Source organism: Erinaceus europaeus, chromosome X (assembly GCF_950295315.1).
Source record: "Erinaceus europaeus chromosome X, mEriEur2.1, whole genome shotgun sequence".
NCBI classification, from domain to species: Eukaryota; Metazoa; Chordata; class Mammalia; order Eulipotyphla; family Erinaceidae; genus Erinaceus; species Erinaceus europaeus.
Window position 1 is genome coordinate 72,910,241 of NC_080185.1, and position 24,603 is coordinate 72,934,843.

General features: G+C 38.3%; 1 protein-coding gene and 1 pseudogene across 1 annotated transcript in view; both read left to right on the top strand.

Moving 5' to 3' along the window:
* NEXMIF (neurite extension and migration factor) overlaps nucleotides 1–24,603 on the top strand; it is a 191,622-nt gene that overhangs the window by 136,058 nt on the left and 30,961 nt on the right. The gene's annotated exons all lie outside the window — the stretch shown is intronic.
* Nucleotides 13,106–13,600, top strand: LOC103116219 (large ribosomal subunit protein uL23-like; annotated as a pseudogene).

Consider the following 24,603-nt stretch of genomic DNA (forward strand, 5'->3'; position numbering starts at 1 on the left):
CATAGGTGTGGGGTTTAGTTCTGGGCTTTCAATTCTGTTCCACTGGTTTGTGTGCCTATTTTGTTCTAGTACCAGGGTATTTTGATGATGATGGATTTATAATATAGTTTGAGATCTGGAAGTGTGATGCCTCCATTTCTGTTTCTTTTCCTCAAGATGGTTTTGGCAATTCTAGGTGTTTTCTGCTTCCAGATAAATGATTGCAGTTTATGTTCTATTCTTCTAAAGAAGCTTGGTGGAACTCTGATGGGTATCACATTAAATTTGTATATGGCCCTGGGGAGAATATTCATTTTGATGATATTTATTCTTCCAATCCATGAGCATAGAGTATCTTTCCATTTCTTCATATTATTTTCTATTTCCTTGAATAGTGACTCATAGTTTTCAGTATACAAGTCTTTCACTTCTTTGGTCAGCTTTATTCCTAGGTATTTTATTGATTTTGCTGCAGCAGTGAATGAGAGAGATTTCTGGATGTATTCTTTGGATTTAGAAGGAAATGCCACTGATTTTTGTACATTGGTTTTGTAGCTTGACACCTTGCTATATTGCCTAATAAGTTCCAGTTGTTTTCTGCTGAGTTCTTTAGTTTTTTCTATGTATACTGTCATATCATCTACAAATAGTGAGAGCTTGACTTCTTCTGTTCCAAACTGTATTCCTTTGATTTCTTTCTCTTTGCTGATTGCTTTGGTAAGAACTTCCAAGGAACATAAATTACACATTTCTCTTTGAATAGGTGTTTATGTTATATGGGACATTTTTTTAAAGTCATCTTTATATCCTCTTTGAAGAAGTGTCTATTTGAGTTGCTTCTTTTTATCTTTGTTAAATTGCATTTCATCATAAATTTTCTTTTTTAATTTTATCAGGGATTTAATATTGATTTACAAAATTACATGTCAAAAGGGATATAATTCCACACCGTTTCTACCACCAGAGTTCTGAATCCCTACATTACAAGCCACAGCAGTTCTCCTAAGGTTGCAGACATGGGTTAACTGTCATCTCTACAACTATCTGTTTACATTTCTACATAATTGACCCTTTTTCTTCCAGGTCCAATCCTCTCTTCCCCTCCAAGCCACACATAACCCTATTACTACATCAAAATGCCCCTACCTTTTTCCTCCTATTTCTCCATGTCCTGATTGAGCTGGAGTTCAGAGCCCTCTTATTGTCTTCCTCCTATCACTTCTCCCCCTCTGGAAGTATGGATAAAAATAGTTTTGGGCATGCAGAAGGTAGTTCTGGCTTTTGTAACTGCTTCTTCACTGACAAGGTTGTTGGCAGGTCTATCCATACCCCAACCTGTTTATATACTTCCCTAGTGTGGTAGAGCCCTGGAGAGGTGAGGCTCAAGGACACATTGGTGAGATAATCTGTCCATGGAAGTCAGGATGGAATCATGATAGCACCTGCAACTTGGTGGCAGCGTATAAATTGAGACAAAATGGTTAATGAATAGCAACCAAAAAGTAGGAACAGAGCAGATGAGATTAGGGGTCTTAGGGTGGGAGGAAGCTAGGAATTCCATTTTAGGCATGTTTCTAGGGCCCCAATACTATGGTTGTTTTTGCTTGAGTTTGATAGTTAACATAATATGGGATAAAGATATTGTCTGAGAAAATGGTGTCAGATTGGAGAAATGGGCTAGAAAGTTGGATTAGGGCAAAGAGTAGCTCCCATTCTTGAAAAAATTCTATGAATAAAATTAACTATTTACTTCCATTCGACCAACCCAGGGCAGGCTGCACTCATTTCAGGACCAGTCTTCCTCACCTTGCAGGAATGTCTTCCCTTTGGAGACCTTGCAGTCTCCCGTTTGGAGACTGGGAGGTCTGTATCATTGCTGCTTTACCGTAAGGGCAAGGTCCCTGGGAAGGCCCACAAGAGGGCTTATGATGACATTCTTGATGCCAGTGACTAGTGTTGGTGGAGAGAGGGATTCATCAGACTCTGGACCTATCATATTTGTGCAGGAATCCAAGGATTCCCTGACTAGGGCTCAAGATGGTGAGGTGGTGTGATATTGATCAAAAGGGTCATTGAGTGAGCCAGTCTCTTGCCCTTATCCAACATTTGTAGTCCTCTTTTTATCTGATGATCTTAGACTTTCTGCCAGTTGTTTAAGCATTTAGTGTCATTTGTTGAACCCAACCAGAATTAGATTTTTGGGGTCTGTCTTCTACAGGCCTTTCTGCTAGATTGCCAAGCTAATTTGGTTTAAGTAATTGATTTGAGAATTTATGATGCCTTCTTTAGGCACTTCAGGTTCACTTTAGGATTCCAGGTTTATTAGGTCTAAGTCTAATCACCAAGGACTATTAAGCACTTTAACTTTGAGTTATATAATTGCTTCTTGCTTATGGATACGTATACACTTGTACCTAGTACCCTAAGCCCTAGCCTTTTTCAATATCTGTAACTTTGTTAGTTGATGTTCCATCTAATGTGAAACTAGATAGTCCCATGTGTTAGGAAAGAGCTCACCAGGTTAGAGGAGTTGTGAGGTTGTCACCTCAGGCTCAGCACCTCTGGCAACAGTCCACGGTAAGAATTCAGTAGCAGCATAATGTGGGATGCATTGCTAGTAGCAATTTGGTTGAGGTCAGTAGAGATGGTATGGCAGTAAGGAATCAGAGAGAAGAAATATCAAGAAGTATGGGCATATTCCTGGATGTTCTAGGACTAGGAGAAATGAGAATCTTAAAGAGAATGCAAATGGTTTCTCGTAGTGTTAGGAAAAGTTTAAAGTAGAGGCCGTTTGGTGGCACACCTGGTTGAGCGTACATGTTATGGTGCCCAAGGACCTGGGTTCAAGCCACTTGTCCCCACTTGAAAGGAGAAAGCTTTGTGAGTGGTGAAGCAGTGCTGCAGATGTCTTTCTATCTTTCTCCCTCTCTATCACCCCCTTTCCTCTCGACTTCTGGCTGTCTCTATCCAATAAATAAAGATAACAAAAACAAATTTAAAGAGTTTAAAATAGCAATAATTAATAATTATTATAACCAGGTGAGTTGGAGAGTTATTTTCTATGCTATTTCAAAGGTTAGAATCCACAGTAATATATTTGACCTCACTGTGCTTTGTGCCCTTTATTGGTATCTGTAAATCTCCATATTTTAGATAATAACAGAGCCAAATAGTTTTGATCTATCTGGCCTAAAGTTGTAGTTGACTTAGATGTTTAGAAAGCTATATATGCAGATATATTTTTAGAGCACATTGAACAATTTAAACCCAGTGTCAGAGTTTGGTCATCTTTCAAATCTGAAGCATTAAATACTTAGGATAAAGCAAATATTTATACTAAGAGCTATGGTCTAGGCATTTAGAGAACTTGAAGTATTAAATCTACTCTTCCCTATTATATTACATTAACAGTGATAAATGAGAATATATATTGTTGTAGCCATACCACCTTGAACACAACTGATCTTGTCTGATCTCAGAAGCTAAGCAGGGTTGGCTCTGGTTAGTACTTAGATAGGAGAATATAAATCAATAGGTTTATAATTTCACACCTTTCCCACCATCAAAGGTCTATACCCACACTCCCATTCCCCCTCTCACCCTTCAAGATAACCACTATAGTTTTCCACAATCTATGGGTTGGCTTTTTGTTTGTTTGTTTGATTGTTTCAAGTACATGTGTTCAGTTCTCTAAATTCCCCATATGAGTGACACCATCCTGTAGTTGTCCTTTACCTCCTTGCTTACTTATTAGGCATAACATTCTCAAGTTTCATCCTTTTTATCCCAAAGTCTTTTTATTGCTGAGTAGTCCTCCAATGAGTATATGTCCCATAATTTTTTTATTTATTTAAGAAAAGAGACATTAACAAAATCATAGGATGGGGGGGTACAACTACACACAATTCTCATCACCCAATCTCCATATCCCATCCCCTCCCCAATAGCTTTCCCATTCTCTATCCCTCTGGGAGCATGGGCCCAGGATCGTTGTGGGTTGCAGAAGGTGGAAGGTCTGGCTTCTGTAATTGCTTCCCCCGCTGAACATGAGCGTTCACTGGTCGACCCATACTCCCAGTCTGCCTCTCTCTTTCCCTAGTAGGGTGGGTCTCTGGAGAAGCAGAGCTCCAGGACACATTGGTGGGGTCTTCAGTCCAGGGAAGCCTAGCCAGCATCCTGATGGCATCTGGAACCTGGTGGCTGAAAAGAGAGTTAACATACAAAGCCATACAAATTGTCGAAGAATCATGGACCCAAAGGTTGGAATAGTGGAGATGAAGTGTTGGGGGGTGCTCACTGCAAACTCTAGTGTACTACTGCTTTCAGGTATATATTTGCCCTAGTTTATGAATACGCGTGAACATATGGTCTGTCTCCTGGAACCTGGTCTATATCTAGGTTTTGGGACTTTGTTAGGAAGTGAACCACCTGGGATGGAATTAAAGAATACTATGAAAGGAAAGGTCTCACCTGAGTGATGAAGCTGAAGGGTTGTCATTCCACACCTGAAGTCTCTGGACACAGTCTCAAGTGAAGCATGCTGGGGTGGCACTCGTTGCATTGATTAGGTTGCGATCAACGGATGCAATATGATTTGATAAGAATTGGGAGAAGCATATGGGAAAATGGGCCCTACCCTAGGGTCCCAGGACTGGGGGAAGTTTAGGCTCTATAGTGGAAATGTGAGGTTCCTGCTGTCTTAGGGTTCAAGAAGACAATGGATAGTTAATGTTGTCATCACATTATTTGGTAATTGGGCTAACTCTGAAAAGTCCTTTTGTTAGGGTTTGCTGTATAGTACCCAGTATCTTGTATGTAGCTGTGCCATTGGTTGCTTCTGATCTACTTGGTCTAGGCTTTTGAGAGAGTCCGCATATCAAATACACAGCCTATATATTAGAAAGACTCAATCTGTGTTTTAAAAACTTCGAGACATACAATTAATTTTCCCCCTCTCATATTAATTAAGTAGTGATTTATATGACTACACTTTACTAGGAGTGTACATAAACACCATTCCCACCACCAAAAGACTGTGTCCCATCCCACCCACCCACCCCCACCCTGCACCGGCCCAGGAAGCTGCATGTCTACCCCTCACCACAGGGTTTTTACTTTGGTGCCCTACTTTCAATTTAGTCAGATCCTGCTTTTAGTTTCCCTTTCAGATCTCCTTTCTAAACTTCTGTTGATGAGTGGGATCATCCCACACTCATCTTTATCTTTCTGACTTAGCTCACTTAACATAATTCCTTCTAGCTCTGTCCAAGATGGGTCAGAGAAGGTGGGTTCATTGTTGTTACTGGATCATATGGAAGGTCCATGTCTAGCCTTGTGAGAGTTTTCCAGACTGCTATCCACAGAGGCTGGACCAATTTACATTCCCACCAGTAATGCAAAAGGGTTCCTCTGTCCCCACAGCCTCTGCAGCATTTGTTGCTGCTGTCCTTTTTGATGTATGCCATTCTTACAGGAGTAAGGTGGTCTCTCAATGTTGTCTTAATTTGCATTTCTCTGACAGTGACCTAGAGCAGTTTTTCATATGTTTGTTAGCCTTTTGGATCTCCTCTGAGGTGAATGTTTTGTTCATATCCTCTGCCCATTTTTGGATGGGATCATTTGCTTTTTTTGGTGCTAAGTTTGCTGAGCTCTTTATATATTTTGGTGATTAGTTTCTTGTCTGATGTATGGCATGTAAAGATCTTCTCCCACTCTGTGAGGGGTCTCTTTGTTTATTGTTTCTTTGGATGTGCAGAAGCTTTTCAATTTGATGTAGTCCCATTGGTTTGTTTCTGCTTTAGTCTTTCTTGCAATTGGGTTTATTTCATCAAAGATGTTCTTGAGGTGTAGGTGGGAAAGTGTTTTACCATTGTTTTCCTCTAAGTATTTGATTGTTTCTGGTCTAACATCCAGGTCTTTGATCCATTTGGAGTTGATTTTTGTTTCTGGTGAGATACAGTAGTTCAATTTCATTCTTCTGCATGCTACAACCCAGTTTTCCCAGCACCATTTATTGAAGAGAGCCTCCTTTTTCCATTTAATCCTTTGGGCCCCCTTATCAAAGATTAGATGTCCATAGGTGTGGGGATTTATTTCTGGGCTTTAAATTCTGTTCCACTGGTCTGTGTGCCTATTTTTGTTCCAGTACCATGCTGTTTTGATGATGATGGCTTTATAATATAGTTTGACATCTGGGAGTGTGATGCCTCCATTTCTGTTTCTTTTCCTCAAGATGGTTTTGGCAATTCTGGGTGTTTTCTGCTTCCAGATAAATGATTGCAGTTTGTGTTCTATTCTTTTAAAGAATCTTGGTGGAACTTTGATGGGTATTGCAATAAATTTCTATATGGCTCTGGGGAGAATATTCATTTTGATGATATTTATTCTTCCAATCAATGAGCACGGGATATCTTTCCATTTCTTGGTATCAGTTTCTATTTCCTTGGGTAGCGACTCATAGTTTTCAGTATACAGGTCTTTCACTTCTTTGGTCAACTTTATTTCTAGGTATTTGATTGATTTTGCTGAAACAGTAAATGGGAGTGATTTCTGGATGTCTTCTTCTTCAGATTTAGTGTTTGCATAAAGAAATGCCACTGATTTTTGTGCGTTGATTTTGTAGCCTGACACCTTGCTATATTGCCTAATAACTTCCAGTAGTTTTCTGCTGGATTCTTTAGGTTTTTCTTTTTTTTAATATTTATTTTATTTATTCCCTTTTGTTGCCCTTGTTGTTTTATTGTTGTAGTTATTATTGTTGTTGTTGTTGAATAGGACAGAGAGAAATGGAGAGAGGAGGGGAAGACAGAGAGGAGGAGAGAAAGATAGACACCTGCAGACCTGCTTCACCGCCTGTGAAGCGACTCCCCTGCAGGTGGAGAGCCGGGGTTCGAACCAGGATCCTTATGCCGGTCCTTGTGCTTTGCGCCACCTGCGCTTAACCCGCTGTGCTACAGCCCGACTCTCTTTAGGTTTTTCTATGTATACTATCATATCATCTGCAAATAGTGAGAGCTTGACTTCTTCCCTTCCAATCTGTATTCCTTTGATTTCTTTCTCTTGCCTGATTGCTATGGCAAGAACTTCCAATACTATGTTGAAGAGTAATGGTGACAGTGGACAGTCCTGTGTAGTCCCCGATCTGAGGGGGAATGCTTTCAGCTTCTCTCCATTGAGTATGATGTTGGCTGTAGGTTTGCTATATATAGACTCCACTATCTTGAGGAATTTCCCATCTATTCCCATTTTTTATAGAGTTTTGAGCATGAATGGGTGTTGGATTTTGTCAAACGCTTTCTCTGCATCTATTGAGATAATCATGTGGTTTTTGGCTTTGCTTTTATTGATGTGGTGAATGACACTGATTGACTTACAGATGTTGAACCAGCCTTGCATTCCTGGGATGAATCCCACTTGGTCGTGATGAACAATCTTTTTGATGTGCTGTTGTACCCTGTTGGCCAAGATCTTGTTTAATATTTTGGCATCTATGTTCATCAGAGATATTGGTCTGTAGTTTTTCTTTTTTGTTGTGTCCCTATCAGCTTTTGGTATCAGGGTGATGTTGGCTTCATAGAAGGTGGAAGGGAGTATTCCTGTTTCTTCAATCTTATGGAAAAGCTTAAGAAGTATGGGTACTAACTGTTTCCTGAAAGTTTTGTAGAATTCATTTGTGAAGCCATCTGGTCCAGGACTTTTGTTGTTAGGGAGATTCTTAATAGTGGCTTCAATTTCTTTGTCTGTGATTGGTGCATTTAGGTTTTGTAGTTCTTCTTGGTTCAGTTTTGGAAGAGCATATGTTTCTAGGAATTGTTCCATTTCTTCCAGATTCTCTAGCTTGGTAGCTTATAGTTCTTCATAAAAGTTTCGCATGATTCTCTGGATTTCTGTGGTGTCAGTTGTGATATCTCCTCCATAGTTTACAATTCTACTAATTTGAGTCTTCTCTCTTTTTTGTTTGGTGAGTCTGGCTAGGGGGTTGTCAATTTTGTTTAATCTTTCAAAGAACCAACATTTGGCTTCATTGATCTTTTGTATAGTTCTTTTATTTTTGATGTTGTTTATTTCTGCTCTAGTTTTAGTGATTTCTGTCCTTCTGGTTGCTTTAGGGTTGGATGTGTATTTTTCAAGACTTATAATGGATGGATCCTGTTATTTAGTCTATTTAATAACTCTGAGTTTTTTGACAAGTGAATTTAGGTCATTCACATTTCACAATGGGGTGATTATTGATATATGTGGTTTACTTACATCCATTCTGATTTTTGTTTTGATTTTGTTTAGTTGTTGATTTTTTTTGACCATTTATTTCTATCTGTCCTTTTGTGTGGATGAGTTTCTGTGGTGTATTCCTTACTAATTTTTCTTCTAGTTTATGTAAACCTCTGTTCCTTGCTTTGTTTTATGGTTAGCATTAGTGTAATAACTAAGACTGTGTATATAGTAAAGTCTTTTTTAAGTTGATCTTGATTAACAAACATCTAATAGAACTGCTTTACCTTTAATTCCTTCCCCTTTTCTGCTTTATTGCTCTTTTTATTTTTTCTCTGATAGACATTTTATGAATCTATAATTTCTTGAGATCCTCCTGTTTCGTTTCTTTTTTTAAAATTTTTTATTTAAGAAAGGATTAATGAACAAAAACATAAGGTAGGAGGGGTACAACTCCACACAATTCCCACCACCCAATCCCCATAATCCACCCCCTCCCATGATAGCTTTCCCATTCTCTAGCCCTCTGGGAGCATGGACCCAGGGTCGTTGAGGGTTGCAGAAGGTAGAAGGTCTGGCTTCTGTAATTGCTTCCCCGCTGAACATGGGCATTGACTGGTCGGTCCATACTCCCAGTCTGCCTCTCTCTTTCCCTAGTAAGGTGTGTCTCTGGGGAAGCTGAGCTCCAGGACACATTGGTGGGGTCTTCAATCCAGGGAAGCCTGGCTAGCATCCTGGTGGCATCTGGAACCTGGTGATTGAAAAGAGAGTCAACATATGAAGCCAAACAATTTGTTGAGCAATCATGGATCCCAAGCTTGGAATAGTGGAGAGGAAGTGTTAGGGAGGTACTCACTGCAAACTCTAGTGTACTTCTGCCTTCAGGTATATATTTTGCAGTAGTTTATGGATACGTGTGCACATAAGCTCTCTCTCACAGAAACTGGTGTATATCTAGGTTATGGGACTTTGTTAGAAAGTGAACTACCTGAGATGAAATTAGAGTGTACTATAAAAGGAAAGGTCTCACCCGAGTAATGAAGCTGAAGGGTTGTCATTCCACACGTGAAGTCTCTGGATACAGTCTGAGGTGAAGCATGTTGAGGTGGCACTCCTGTTTCATTTCTATCTGACTGGTATGGCATAATTAGTTGCTCGTTCTTGCTATTTCTCTGCTTACACATTTATTGTGCTGGTTATTGCTGGCCAGCAGGTGGTACTATTGTTCTATCTTTAGCCTTCTCTTTGATTATATGTTAAGTGTGGTAGTGGCTGAAGGCTAGGCTTGAAGGCTTTTTATTTTTTATTTATAAAAATGAAACATTGACTAAATCATAGCATAAGAGGGGTACAACTCCACACAATTCCCACCACCAGAACTCCATATCACATCCCCTCCCTTGATAGCTTTCTTATTCTTTAACCCTCTGAGAGTATGGACCCAAGATCATTGTAGGATGGAGAACGTGGAAGGTCTGGCTTCTGTAATTGTTTCCCCGCTGAACATGGGCGTTGACTGGTCGATCCATACTCCCAGTCTGCCTCTCTCTTTCCTTAGTAGGGTGGGTCTCTGGGGAAGCAGAGCTCCAGGACACATTCGTGGGGTCGTCAGTCCAGGGAAGTCTGGTCGGCATCATGCTAGCATCTGGAACCTAGTGGCTGAAAAAGAGAGTTACATATAAAGCCAAATAAGTTGTTGACTAATCATGAACCTAAAGGCTGGAGTAGTGCAGATGAAGAGTTGTGGGGGGGGGGCGTTCTCCATTCTGTAGATAGCTAGTAGGCATATTTTAGTCATATTCCAAAGGACCTGTGGCTATACTATTTTTTTTTCCCTGAGCCTGAAATCTGATATGCAGGTGGATCCTAGTTATTGTCTGGGGAGATGATGTCATGGCTGGAAAAAAGACCAGAAAGCTGGGTCAAGGAAGAGAGTAGCTCCCAAACATGGGAAAGGGGTATAAATATTGTTGGCTGTAAATCCCATTGATTTGATGTGATCTGGGGCCCATATTCAGCTTAGAAGCCTATGTGACCTCTGCATCTCTATAGATCTGACCTCATATTCTGTGGTCATCAGTAGGAACGTTCCAAGCTGCCCGAATTTCAGAACCCATCTTCCTCAGGTGGAACATAAAGTATGTTATTCAGCCTCCCTTCAGAGGATGGAAATTCTCTACCATTGTTGATCTAAGTTGAGATCAAGGTCCTATGGGGCCCACAAAAGGGTCTGTTTTGTTGTTCCTGATATAGATAACCTGTAACAATGGAGAGAGTGATTTATTCGAGGTCTGGGCCCATCATGTTTATTTGGGAATCTCAGGAATCCTAGACTATGGCCCCCGCTGATAGGGTGGCCTGATGGTGACTAAAGAGTCATCATTAAAGTATGCCAGTCTCTTGCCCTTATTCAGCTTTTGCAGTCCTTGCTTTGATAAGGATAGCTTGGGAGTAGTGAGGGAAGTATAACAGGAAATAGATGAGGAGGGTATCTAAGTCTAAGTAGATACTATTTCATTATGAACTTCATATTGGCTCACTGTAAACTATTGTGTATTTTTGCTTTCAGGTATATATTTTGCCCTAATTTATGGATACATGTGAATATATGCTCTATCTCATGGGACCTGGTCTATATCTAGGTTTTGGGACTTTGTTAGTAGGTGAACCACGTGGAATGTAATTAAAGAATCCTATGAAAGGGAAGATTTCATCGGAATAATGAGTCTGAAGGGTTGATATTCCATGATTGACATCTCTGGACACAGTCTGAAGTGAAGCATGGCAAGGTGGTACTCTCTGTGTTGATTAGGTTGGGATAGGTGGATGCAATATCATTTGGTATGAATCGAGAGAAGCATGCAGAAAATCACTAGGCTCTCTCTTTCCCTAGTATGGTGGGGCTCAGGACACATTGGTGGAGTCATCAGTCCAGGGAAGTCTGGTCGGCATCATGCTGGCATCTGGAACCTGGTAGCTGAAAAGAGAGTTAACATACAAAGCCAAACAAATTGTTGAACAGTCATGGACCTAAATGCTGGAATAGTGCAGATGAAGTGTTGGGGGAGTACTCTCTGCAGACTTTTGTGTACTTCTGCTTTCAGGTATATATTTTTCCCTGGTTTATGGACACATGTGAACATATGCTCTAGAGGGAAGCTATCAGGGGAGGGGATGGGATATGGAGACTGGGTGGTGGGAATTGTGTGGAGTTGTACCCCTCCTATCCTATGGTTTTGTTAATGTCTCTTTTCTTAAATAAAAAAAAAAACTCACTAGGCTTTTTTTTTTAAGGTAAATTATTCTGTACATCTTATCCTTTGTATTGGCTAATCTGTGGCAAAATAAAATGTGTTTTTCAGTACAAATAAATAATATAGACACTAAAAAATATTTGGCTGTTATTAAGTGTTTGGCTATCATTGTTCATGTAATTCTGTAAGGTAATTTATCAAGTAATATAATACTGAGTCTAGTTATACCAAGTTTTTTAATTAAATCAAATTACAATATTGATTTATCATTCTAGCACTTCATAGTATTACTTGTTTGGGTGACAATAGAGATTTTTAGATAGTGCCAATAGCTACAGCTGCTACTTTGAGTGGATAATATTGGACTATAGTATATTCTAGCTGGGAACAGTAGTAAGTAATGGTAATAAACCTGGTCATATTACTGCACCTGAAATTTTTTCAACTCTTCATACCCACTCAGTATAAAATTCCAGCTCCTTAATCTCAGTTCCTTATATTCCAAGATATAAGATTGCGTTTTTGGTACATAGATATCAGTAATTAGCAAACCATTAGCAAAATAACAGATCTTAAGCTTATTCAGTGGTGTTCTTGCAAATGACAAGGCACTTTTCATTGAATGTTTTTTTAAATAGTTATTTCTTTTTAAATTTTTAAAAATATTTATTTATTTTCCCTTTTGCTGCCCTTGTTGTTTATTGTTGTTGTTGTTGTTATTGCTGTCACTGTTGTTGGATAGTACAGAAAGATACGGAGAGAGGAGGGGGAGACAGAGAGGGGAAGAGAAAGACAGACACCTGCAGACCTGCTTTGCCTGTGAAGCGACTCCCCTGCAGGTGGGGATCCAGGGGCTCAAACCTGGATCCTTAAGCCTATCCTTGCACTTTGCGCCACCTGCGCTTAACCCGCTGCACTATACCCGACTCCCTTAAATAGTTATTTCTTTTTTATTTATTTATTTCCTTTTGTTGCCTTTGATGTTTTATTGTTGTAGTTATTGTTATTGTCATTGTCATTGTTGGATAGGTCAGAGAGAAATGGAGAGAGGAAGAAATGGAGAGAGGGGGAGAGATAGACACCTGCAGACGTGCTCCACTGCCTGTGAAGCAACTCCCCTGCAGGTGGGGAGCCGGGATCCTTATGTTAGTCCTTTTGCTTTGTGCCACATGCACTTAACCCACTGCATTACTGCCTGACTCCCTCATTGAATGGTTTTAATTGAAGTGCTTATCTATTAATAACTTGATCATATTCTACACATTGTCTTTATAATACTGGTTCTCATATTTTCAATCATAGTATCCTGGCAAAAATCACCATTTTAGACACATTGTAGAGTAGGATAAGAATGGGAAAGTCCTATATAAATAGGATACAAAAACAAGAAGATAAAAAACAATGTAGATAATATCAGAGATTTATAAGACAACATTAAAAGGACCAGCATTTACATGACAGGTGTCCCAGAAGAACATATATGGGATAAGATAATAGCAAGTAACTACCACAAACTGAACAAAGAGAAAGATAAACAGATTCAGCAAACTCGTATTGTGTCATCTGTTGAGGGGAAACCCATATAATTGTCATACTTCTCAATAGAAACTGTGAAGTTCAAATAGAACAGAAGAATGTTCAGTTCTTGTTTTTCTATAAAGATGGTGCTGAAAGCAAAGGAGGGAGCCCCTGCCCCTCCCAAACCCAAAGCTAAAGCCAAAGACTTGAAGGCGAAGAAAGCAGTGCTAAAAGGCAAACTCAGTCACAAGAAAAAGAGAATTTGCATGTCACCTACCTTCCATTGGCCCAAGGCACTACAGCTCTGAAGATAGCCCAAGTATCAAGAAGAACGCCCCAAGGAGAAACAAGCTTGACCACTATGTCATCATCAAGTTCCCCCGACCACAGAATCAGCCATGAAGAAGATAGAAGACAATAACACATTGATTTTAATTATAGATGTCAAGGCCAATAAACACCAGAAAAAACAGACTATGAAAAAAGCTCTACTCTATGAGATTGATGATGTAGCCAAGGTTAACACCCTGATCAGATCTGGTGGAGAGAAAAAGGCATATGTTCAATTGGCTACTGACAATGATGCCTTGTATGTTTTCAACAAATTAGGATCATCTAAACTTAGTCTAGCTGCCTAATTCTAAATGTAACTTTTCACTATAAGAAAAGAATATTCAGAGTTCTTGATGGGAAAGTTTTACAACCAAGATTATTATTATTATTATTATTATTATATTTTTATTAGTGATTTACAAAATAACAGGAGTACTATTCCACACCATTCCCACCACCAGAGTTCTGTGTCCCATTCCTTTCATTGGAAACTGCAGTGATTCTCCCAAGGTCACAGATATAGGTTGACTATTATCTCTATAGCTACCTGTCTATCTATAAATGTTTTCACCCATATTTTCTATTGTCCTACAGATAAATATCTCTGATGAACATAGATGCTAAAATATTAAACAAAATTCTAGCCAACAGGATATAGCAGTATATTAAAAAGATTGTTCATCATGACCAAGTGGGGTTTATCCCAGGAATGCAAGATTTGCAGAGTATTCGTAACTCAATCAATGTGATCCAACATATCAATAAAAGCAAGACCAAAAACCACATGGCCATATCAATAGATTCAGAGAAAGCCTTTGATAAAGTCCAACACCCCTTTATGATCAGAACACTACAAAAATAAGAATAGATGACAGTGGAGTCCATATATAGCAAACCTACAGCCAACTTCATATTCAGTGGTGAAAAACTGGAAGTATTTCCCATCATATCAGGAACTAGATAGGGCTGCTCACTATCACCATTACTATTCAACATAGTATTAGAAGTTCTTGCCATAGCAATAAGGCAGAAACAAGGAATTAAAGGGATACAGATAGGAAAGGAAGAAGTCAAATTCTCACTATTTGCAGATAATATGATAATATACACAGAAAAACCTGAACAATCCAGAAGGAAGCTTGTGGAAATTATCAGGCAATATAATAAGTTGTCAGGCTACAAAATTAACATACAAAAGTCAGTGGCATTCTTCTGTGCAAACACTAAGGTAGCAGAAAAAGAAATCCAGAAATCAATTCCTTTTAGAATGGCAACAAAAACAACAATCAATATAGATCCACATCAAGAAACAGGAAATGAATATGACTTTAGAACTGTTTCTAAAATTTAAAAGGAAGGTCAGGAACTTTGTGGTAAGTATGGCTAGGTAACACATATCTTTTTAAAGCTGAGAAATTATACCCCTAAAACACACAGAAGCATAAGTCCATATTATTCTCAATGAAAGAAATAAAAGGCAAGTCCTGAGCGTATGACTGATGAAACTGAAACTCTTAGCAAGGTACCACTGCTAGTTCAGCACTCTGTGAGAAGACTATAATGGAATGAAACTGGAAGAGGGGCACACCTGGTTGAACACACGTTACTGTTGCATGGACCAAGATTCAAGGCCCCAGTCCCCACCTCCAAGGAGAAACTTTACAAGAAGAGCAGTGGTACAATTGTTTCTCTTTCTTCTCTATCTCCCCCCTCCCTCTCGATTTCTGTTCCTACCCAATATATAGATAAGTTAATTAATTAATTGTTTTTAAAATAATTAAAATGTGAGTTCAAATTGCTTGACATACTACTAGTAACAATTGCTTGTGAGATATTCTGTATTTGGTTATGTTGACTTTGATGAACTTGGAAATTATTGGGCGGAGGCGGACAGTGGCGCCATTTTTTCAAGTTTTTGATAGGACAGAGAAATTGAGAAGGGAGGGGAAGATAAGAGAGGGAGAGAGAAAGACACCTGCAGACCTACTTCACCGCTTGTGAAGCGACCCCCATCCTGCAGGTGGGGAGCCGGGGGTTCAAACTGGGATCCCTACACGGATCCTTATGCTTCGTACTATGTGCACTTAACCCAGTGCAGCCACCGTCCAACCGTAGCTGGGGAAACGGTGATACTCAGAATGATAATCGTCTATGACCACAGAGCGTTCTAGAATCCAGAGTCTTGTAAAGTACTGCCTCCGGACCGGATGAGATTGGGGTTTGGCTTTTCCCCTTTCCACTTTGCCTCTTGGATAAACAAGGACTGATACATTATTTATGACATTTCCTTCAATGAAGGTAAACAATAAGTAGACCACTGGTTATTAATTTTTATTTATAGTATAAATCCCACCTAATATGCGACTTGATGTCACAAGGGTATGTACGAGGTATGCTATGGTATGTTCCCAACTACTGTGTATTTGAAGAGTAGCTTCCCTTTACCTGGACATGGATACTCCACTTGTAAAAGACGGAGATTAAGGTTAAACTATCTTACAAATTCCTTAGCGTCCCTTAGTAGAATATATGTATTGTCTCCACGGTTATCGAGTTATCGCTGAGACTTGCTGCCTGCACTACAAATCCAGTGCTCCTGGAGGCCATTTTTTTCTTATTTTGTTCCCATTGTTATTATTGTTGTTGTTATTTCTGCTGTTGTTGCCGAATAGGACAGAGAGAAACAGAAAGAGAAAGGGAAGACAGAGAGGGGGAGAGAAAGATACCTGCAGACCTGCTTCACCACTTGTGAAGCGACCTCCCCTAAAGGTGAGGAGCTAGTCTCTCCAACCGGGATCCTTACGCCGGTTCTTGTACTTTGCGCCATGTGCACTTAACCCGTTGCTACCACCCAGCCCCCAAATAATTATATTTCTTCGAAGAACTTAATAACATTTTAAAATATAATTACACAAAGTGAAATTTGGATTGAGTGTGGCAGACTGTACGAAAGCTAAGAACTCTGGGGAAGGAGGGAACGGAAGAAAGTGGAAAAAGCATTGAGGTCCTGGTGCATAGTATTGAATAAAAGACCAAGAGTGGGAGAGGGAGTATTTTGCAGATACCTACCATGGGAAGATGAGAAATTGCACCCATGTGCCAACAAATGCATTGTAAGTGAATAAACCCCCATATAAGGATAAAAAGGAAAAATGTGTTTACAAGGGGAGAATAATAGTAAGAAATAATCAGCCATTATGTAGAATTGTACCCTTCTTATCCTATGGTCTTGTATATATTTTATCCTATAAATAAACTAAAATAAATAAGTTAAACAAACAAAAAAAAAGACAAAGAAATCAGCAGCTACATGGAGAAAGTCAAAAGAAAATTCTTCCTAGAGCTATTTCACTCAAGCCTTAAATGTAATCATGTTGCCTGGAAATGGAGATGCTCTGTCATTAAGACACAACCCTTGTATTAACCCATCCTTGTAAAGATTACAACGACATGGTCTTCCCAAGGGCTTTCCATCTTGCATACAACAATGGGAATTCCAGTTTGACCTCCTTGTGCCTAATGTGCCATTACACTGCCGTGTGGGTCTGGTAACTAGAAGAAAACTACCTGATAAATAGTGATTGAACTTCTCTACCATTTGTTCTTTGAGTATGAGAGATAATGAAGATGTTAGAAACCTTGAACCTTGAACTATTGAAAAGTCAAAAGAATTATTTTTAAGTTAATTAATTTATGTATTTAGGGAGAAATTAAGAGGGAAGAGGAGATAGAAAGTGAGAAAGAGAGTCATCTGCCCCATGGCTTCACTTCGGTGCAGTCAAAAGAATTCTTAAGATGCACCAGTAAAGTTATCTAAAAGTTTAGCAAAGTAAAGCTTCAAGGTAGACTGATTACTCATGATCTGAATTCATTTGTTCCTCTCCTTATTTCTTTCTGCCCCTATTTCAGGTATTATTAAGTTTTCTTGGACTTTTATAGTGCTTTACATAGTGCATTTCACATAGTTTCTCATTAATTTATGGTCATATGCACTTGCTCTTCTGGTAAACTTCTTTAGGATGATGTCACAAAGTTTAGTACAAATAAAATAGTTCAGGAAAAGATAAAAAAGGAAGGCTATCCAAATGTTGAGCCACTGAGCTATGACATAAACACAGTCACTATAACTGCCACTCAGGAGCCTGACAACAAAGAGACTCCCTCCTCCCAACTTACTGGGCTGGCTACCAAAAATAAAGGTATGGAACAAAATTATGTTACCAACAGCATCACCATTATTGCTGCCTCTGACCATTTGTGTATAGAAATTTAGAAAACCCAGAATAATACAGGAAGGGATACAAGATGGGAGGGTGTAAACAATTTAAAGATTTTATCAGTTGTAATATTTTTGGTAACCTTGGTTTATAAGACTATAAACATTTTAGAATATTGATACAATTCTGTGTGGTATAGTATGTTCCATGTGGACTTGAGAAGTATGTGTATTCCAATTTCTTATGATGAAGACATTTGAAGATGTCCTGTAGATCTGTTCACCTCTTGATTTGATTCTTTTGCTTCTTTTTTATTCTTTTTTATTGGTGGGTAGAAATTATATTTTTACTGGAGTGATTAATGGTTTACAGTAAATACAGTTGTTGATACATGTGTAAAATTTCTCAGTTTTCTGCAAAGCACTCTCACCCTCAGCCTAGGTCCTCCTCCGCCATCATGCACCAGTACCTGGAAGCCCTAGCCCCTCCCCAGAGTCCTTTATTTTGGTGCAATACACCAGACCCAGTCCAAGTTCTACTTTGTGCTTCCATTTTCTGTTCTTGTTTCTTAACTTCTGTCCATGAGTGAGACCACTTCTGCTTCTTTATTAATTTTCTGTGTGGCTGATCTATTTGGGAAAGTTGAGTGTTCAAGTCTCCCAGTATTATTGTATTGCTATAGATATATTTTCTCAAATATATTACTATCTTACATATTTCCCTGCCCCACATTTGGTACATAGATACTGATTATTGTTAGCTCCTCTTGGCTGATTGGTCCCCTAAGCAACTATTACTATCTTCTATTAACTTGATTATTTTAAAGTCTCATATCAAATATGAGTTTGTCTGTTTCTCTTCTCATCCTGGCATGCTTATAATGCAAATAATGTTGTCCCATAACTCTCTCATATTATTGTCACATGTTTTAGTTCTTTTAAATTTTGCTGGTTGTTTTGATGACATCTTCTTTACTATCCTCCAACTTACCACTTACTCTTTGTCTTCTGTCTTTCTACCAGTGCAGAGGTATATGTTTGAGTAGGCCTGTATAGGAACCCTGCATTCACAAGTGCCTGTCTGAGACTATATGACTGAGGTTGCATTACCTGAACAATAACTATAAGTTCTACTACAGGCTGGTAGGAAAACAAATTCTAGCAGACTGCTTACAATAAATAGGGTGTATCTTCTTGGATTAGTCTTCGGGGTCTGTTACTATGGAAACTGAATTCCAGTGTGACTACCTTTGTGTTGCCATGATTGTCAAGAAGGCTGCCACTATAATTTATATGTGGTTCATAGCTTTTATTCTTTTTGTGTTATTATAAAGCTTCTCTTCTACAGTTGATGCCTTTTTTCTTTATAGCAAGCTGTGTTTTATTTATAATGAAACAACTCAGATATACATGACTTGTTCTGCTTGTGACACAGTTACCATTGACCCTCACTTATATTCATGTTGATAATTACATTAAACTGTAATAAGTATCTCCATATTCATTGTGTAAAAGTCAATCTTCACAATAGTTAACATCTACTGACATATACACAATTTGTTTTTTTGCATACCTACACCTGACTCTGTTGACCATAATTAATCATTCTCTGCTTTTTATTTAAGTAATCTAATTGCCTTTCTAATTTTGCTTTTCAAATTTTTATTTGCAGTGTTTTTAAAAGTATAGGATTTCAGTGGTATTTTCATACTCACACATGGTGAAGGTCAGTTACCATATCCCTCACCAAGTTCTGTGCCCCGTCAGCCCCCCACATCCAACCACCTTAGTTCTAACAAAATCAAAGATACAGTCTGGCTGCCAGTTTTTGTCAGTTCGTCTACTTTAGTCATCTATCTTTCACATACGAGAAAAATCATCTGGTAATTATCATTTACTTCCTATTTGATTCAGTATAATCACCTTCAGTTCTACCTATTTTGTTCTAAATGATACAATCTCATCATTTTGGTAGCAGAGTATCTGCAATCTAGTCATCTGTCATTGATCATTTAGATTGTTTCCATAATTTGAAAATTGTAAAATAGTGCAGCTATGAACATAGGGGTGCATACATCCTTTCAAATTAGTGCTCCTTGTCTTTTGGATATATATCCAGGAGTGATATTGCTTGGCCATGGAGTATTTCCATGTTTTTTTAAGTATTCTCCAAATTGTATTCCATAGGGGCTGTACCAGTTTGCATTCCTACCAACAGTATACTAGAGTTCTTTTTTTTTTTTTTAAATATTATCTTTATTTATTTATTGGATGGAGACAGCCAGAAATTGAGAGGAGAAGGGGAGATAGACAAGAAGTGAGAGAGACACCTGCAGCACCGCTTCCCCACTCACAAAGCTTTCCCCCTGCAGAGGGACACCGGGGGCTAGAAACCGGGTCCTTGTGCACTATAATATGTGCGCTCAACCAGGTGCACCACCACCCAGCCCTTAGAGTTCTTTTTTCTCCACAGTCTCACCAACATCTGTCCTTTTCCTTTTTTATGTAGACCATTTTCAAAGATATAAGGTGGAATTTCATTGTGGTCTTAATAATTTGCTTTTCTCTAGTGATACATAATGTGGAACATATATTCATAGGCTTATGGGCCATCTAGATGCCTTCTTTCTTTAAAAATATTCCTTAAATATTTCTTTTATTTACTTCACAACAAAGATAAAGCCAGAGCATCTTCTGACACAGAGGATTGTCTGCTCAGATATTTTGCTTATTTTATAATTGCTATTAGTTGTTTTGTTGAAAATTAGTAAATAAAACATCTAATCCATTCAAAACTTTGAATATCTTTTAGTCTTTTCTAGCCTTTAGAGATTCTATTGAGAAATATTTTTCCATATAAATTTTCAATATTCTTGTCATATGTATGATGTGAAAATATCTTCTCTTAGTTGCTTGGTTGTGTTGGTCTTGTGCTGTTCCACACAAATTTTAGGATTACTTTTTCTATTTCTTTGCATATATATTTTATTGGGGTGACTAATGGTTTATAGAAAATACAATTTTTGGCACATGTGCAAAATTTCTCATTTTTCTGCAAAACATTCTCACCCCTAGCCTAGGTCCTTCTCCAGCATCTTCTACCGGATCTGAAGAACCCCTTCATTGAACAATATTGTTGAGATTTTTTTAAATATAGAGATTTCATTAAATCTGTAAATTGCTATACTAACCATTCTTATTATTCCAACCAAGAACAAGATATATCCTTCCATTTATTTATATGTATCTGTCTTTCTATATCTTTTAAGAGTATCTTATAGTTTTCTTTGTAATAGTATTTTATATCTTTTGATAGATTTGCTCTAAGCTATATTATCTGTTGTTTAGTTCAGTTATGAAAAGGATTGCTTCTTTTATTTTACTTACTCCCAACTCATCATTTGTGTACAGGAATACTACATATTTATGTATATTGACTTTGTATCCTGCTACTCTGTTGAATTTACTGATGATTTCTATTAATTTTTGGAGAAGCATTTAGGGCTTTCCATATATGGTATGTCATCTGCAAATAGTGATAGTTTAACTTCCTCCTTTCCAATCTATGGTCATATATATCATTTTATTATCTGAATACTTTATAATGATAATTGAGGGCTATGTTGAATAGCATTGATGAGAATGGATGTCTTTACCTAGTCTCAGATTTTTTTTTGATGTACATATGGACTTTTATTGGAGAAGCTTGACTATGTTTTCTTTTTTTTTTAATTGGGGAATTAATGTTTTACATTCAACAGTAAGTACAATAGTTTGTACATGCATAACATCCAGTTTCCCATATAACAATACAACCCCCACTAGGTCCTCTGAATCCTTCTTGGACCTGTATTCTCCCCACCCACCCACCCACCCCAGAGTCTTTTACTATGGTGGAGTAAGCCAATTCCATTTCAGGTTCTACTTGTGTTTTCTTCTGACACTTTCTTTATTTTATTTTATTTTATTTTTTTAAATATTTATTTATTCCCTTTTTGTTGTCCTTGTTGTTTTATTGTTGTAGTTATTATTGTTATCATCGTTGTTGGATAGGACAGAGAGAAATGGAGAGAGGAGGGGAAGACAGAGAGGGGGAGAGAAAGACACCTGCAGACCTGCTTCACTGCTTGTGAAACGACTCTCCTGCAGGTGGGGAGCCAGGGCTAGAACCAGGATCCTTATGCCGGTCCTTGTGCTTTGCGCCACCTGCGCTTAACCCATTGCACTACAGCCTGACTCCCCTCTACTTGTGTTTTCTTTTCTGATCTTGTTTTTCAATTTCTGCCTGAGAGTGAGATCATCCCATTTTTATCCTTCTGTTTCTGACTTATTTCACTTAACATGAATTTTTCAAGATCCATCCAAGATCGGCTGAAAATGGTGAAGTCACCATTTTTTACAGCTGAGAAGTATTCAATTGTGTATAAATAGCACAACTTTCTCAGCCACTCATCTGCTGTTGGACACCTGGATTGCTTCCAGGTTTTGGCTATTACAAATTGTGCTGCCAAGAACATATGTGTACACAGATCTTTTTGGATGGGTGTGTTGGGTTCCTTAGGATATATCTCCAGGAGAGGAATTGCAGGGTCGTAGGGTAGGTCCATTTCTAGCCTTCTGAGAGTTCTCCAGACTGTTCTCCACAGAGGTTGGACCAATTGACATTCCCACCAGCAGTGAAGGAAGGTTCCTTTGACCCCAGACCCTCTCCAGCATTTGCTGCTGTTACCTTTTCTGATGTATGACATTCTCACAGGAGTGAAGTGTTATCTCATTGTTGTCTTTATTTGCATTGCTCTGACAAGCAGAGACTTGGAGCATTTTTTTCATGTGTTTCTCATCCTTTTGGATCTCTTCTGTGGTGAATATTCTGTCCATGTCCTCCCCCCATTTTTGGATGGGGTTATTTGTTGTCTTGTTGTTGAGTTTGGAAAGCTCTTTATATATGTTGGTTATTAAACTCTTGTCTGATGTATGGCATGTAAAGATCTTCTCCCATTCTGTGAGGGGTCTCTTGATTTGGGTAGTGGTTTCTTTTGCTGTGAAGAAGCTTTTTAATTTGATGTAATCCCATAGGTTTATGCTTGCCTTAGTCTTCTTTTTTTTTTTTTTTTTAAAAAAAAACACTTTATTTATTTATGAGAAAGATAGGAGGAGAGAGAAAGAACCAGACATCACTCTGGTTACATGTGCTGCTGGGGATCGAACTCAGGACCTCATGCTTGGGAGTCCAAAGCTTTATCACTGTGCCACCTCCCAGACCACGTTGCCTTAGTCTTCTTTGTAATTTGATTCATTACAATGAAGATGTCTTTGAAATTTATGAGGAAAAGAGTTCTGCCAATATTTTCTTCTAAGTATCTGATGGTTTGTGGTCTAACATCCAAGTCCTTGATCCACTAGTAATTTACTTTTGTGTTTGGTGAAATACAGTGATTCAGTTTCATTCTTCTGCATGTTTCAATCCATTCTTTCCAACACCATTTGTTGAAGAGACTCTGCTTTCCCCATTTGATAGTCTGGGCCCCTTTGTCAAAGATTAGATGTCCATAGGTGTAGGGGCTCACTTCTGGGCTCTCAATTCTATTCCATTGGTCAGTGTGTCTATTCATGTTCCAGTACCAAGCAGTTTTGATGACAATGGCCATATAATACAATTTGAGATTTGGGAGTGTTCTGTTCTTTTTTCTCAAGATTGTTTTGGCAATTCTAGGTCTTTTCTGGTTCCAGATAAACATTTGTAACATTTGTTCTATTCTCCTAAAAATGTGCTTGGGATATTGATGGGGATAGCATTAAATTTGTATATGGCTCTGGGTAGTATATTTATTTTGATGATGTTAATTCTACCGACACATGAACATAGAATATCTTTCCACTTCTTTGTGTCTTTTTCAATTTCCTTGAGTAGTGACTCATAATTTTCAGTATACAAGTCTTTCACTTCTTTGGTTAGGTTTACTCCTAGGTATTTTATTGTTTTAGTTGCTATAGTAAAATGAATTTTACTGGATTAATGATTTCTGGATTTCAATTTCTTCTAGCTTAGTGTTTGCATGGAGAAATGCCACTTACTTTTGAATGTTAATTTTATAGCCTGACACCTTACTGTATTGCCTGATGATTTCCAAAAGCTTCTTGCTGCATTTGTTATATTTTTCTGTGTATACTACCATGTCATCTGCAAATAGGGATAGTTTGACTTCTTCTCTTCCAATCTGTATGCCTATAATTCCTTGCTCCTGCCTGATTGCTATGGCAAGAACTTCCAACACTGTGTTGAATAGTAATGGTGATAGTGGGCAGCCCTGTCTAGTACCTGATCTGAGTGGAAATGCTTCCAGTTTTTCAACATCGAGTATGATGTTGGCTGTAGGTTTGCTATATATAGACTCCACTATCTTCAGGAATTTTCTATCTATTCCCATTTTTGTAGTGTTTGATCATAAAGGGATGTTGTATTTTGTCAAAGGCTTTCTCTGCATCTATTGATACGACCATGTGGTTTTTCGTCTTGCTTTTGTTGATGCGGTGGATCACATTGACTGATTTACATATATTTAACCAACATTGCATGCCTGGGATAAACCCCACTTGGTCATAATGAACAATCTTTTTAATATACTGCTGTATCCGGTTGGCTAGAATTTTGTTCAGTGTTTTAACATCTATGTTCATCAGAGATATCGGTCTGTAGTTTTCTTTTTTGGTTGTGTCCGTCTGCTTTTGGTATCAAAGTGATGTTGGCTTCATAGAAGCTGCAAGGGAGTATTCCAGTGTCTTCAATCTTCTGGAAGACTTTTAAAAGTAGAGTTATTTATTCTTCTTTGAAGCTTTTGTAGAATTCATTTGTAAAACCATCTGGTCCAGGACTTTTATTTTGGGGGAGATTTTTGATACCTATTTCAATTTCATTAGCTGTGATGGACCTGCTCATGTTATTTTGTTCTTCTTTACTTAGTTTTGGGAGTTGGTAGGTATCTAGAAAATCGTCCATTTCTTCCAGGTTCTCTAGCTTGGTGGCATATAGTTGTTCATAGAAGCCTCGCATGATATGTTGAATTTCTGCAGTGTCTTTGTGATATCTCCTCT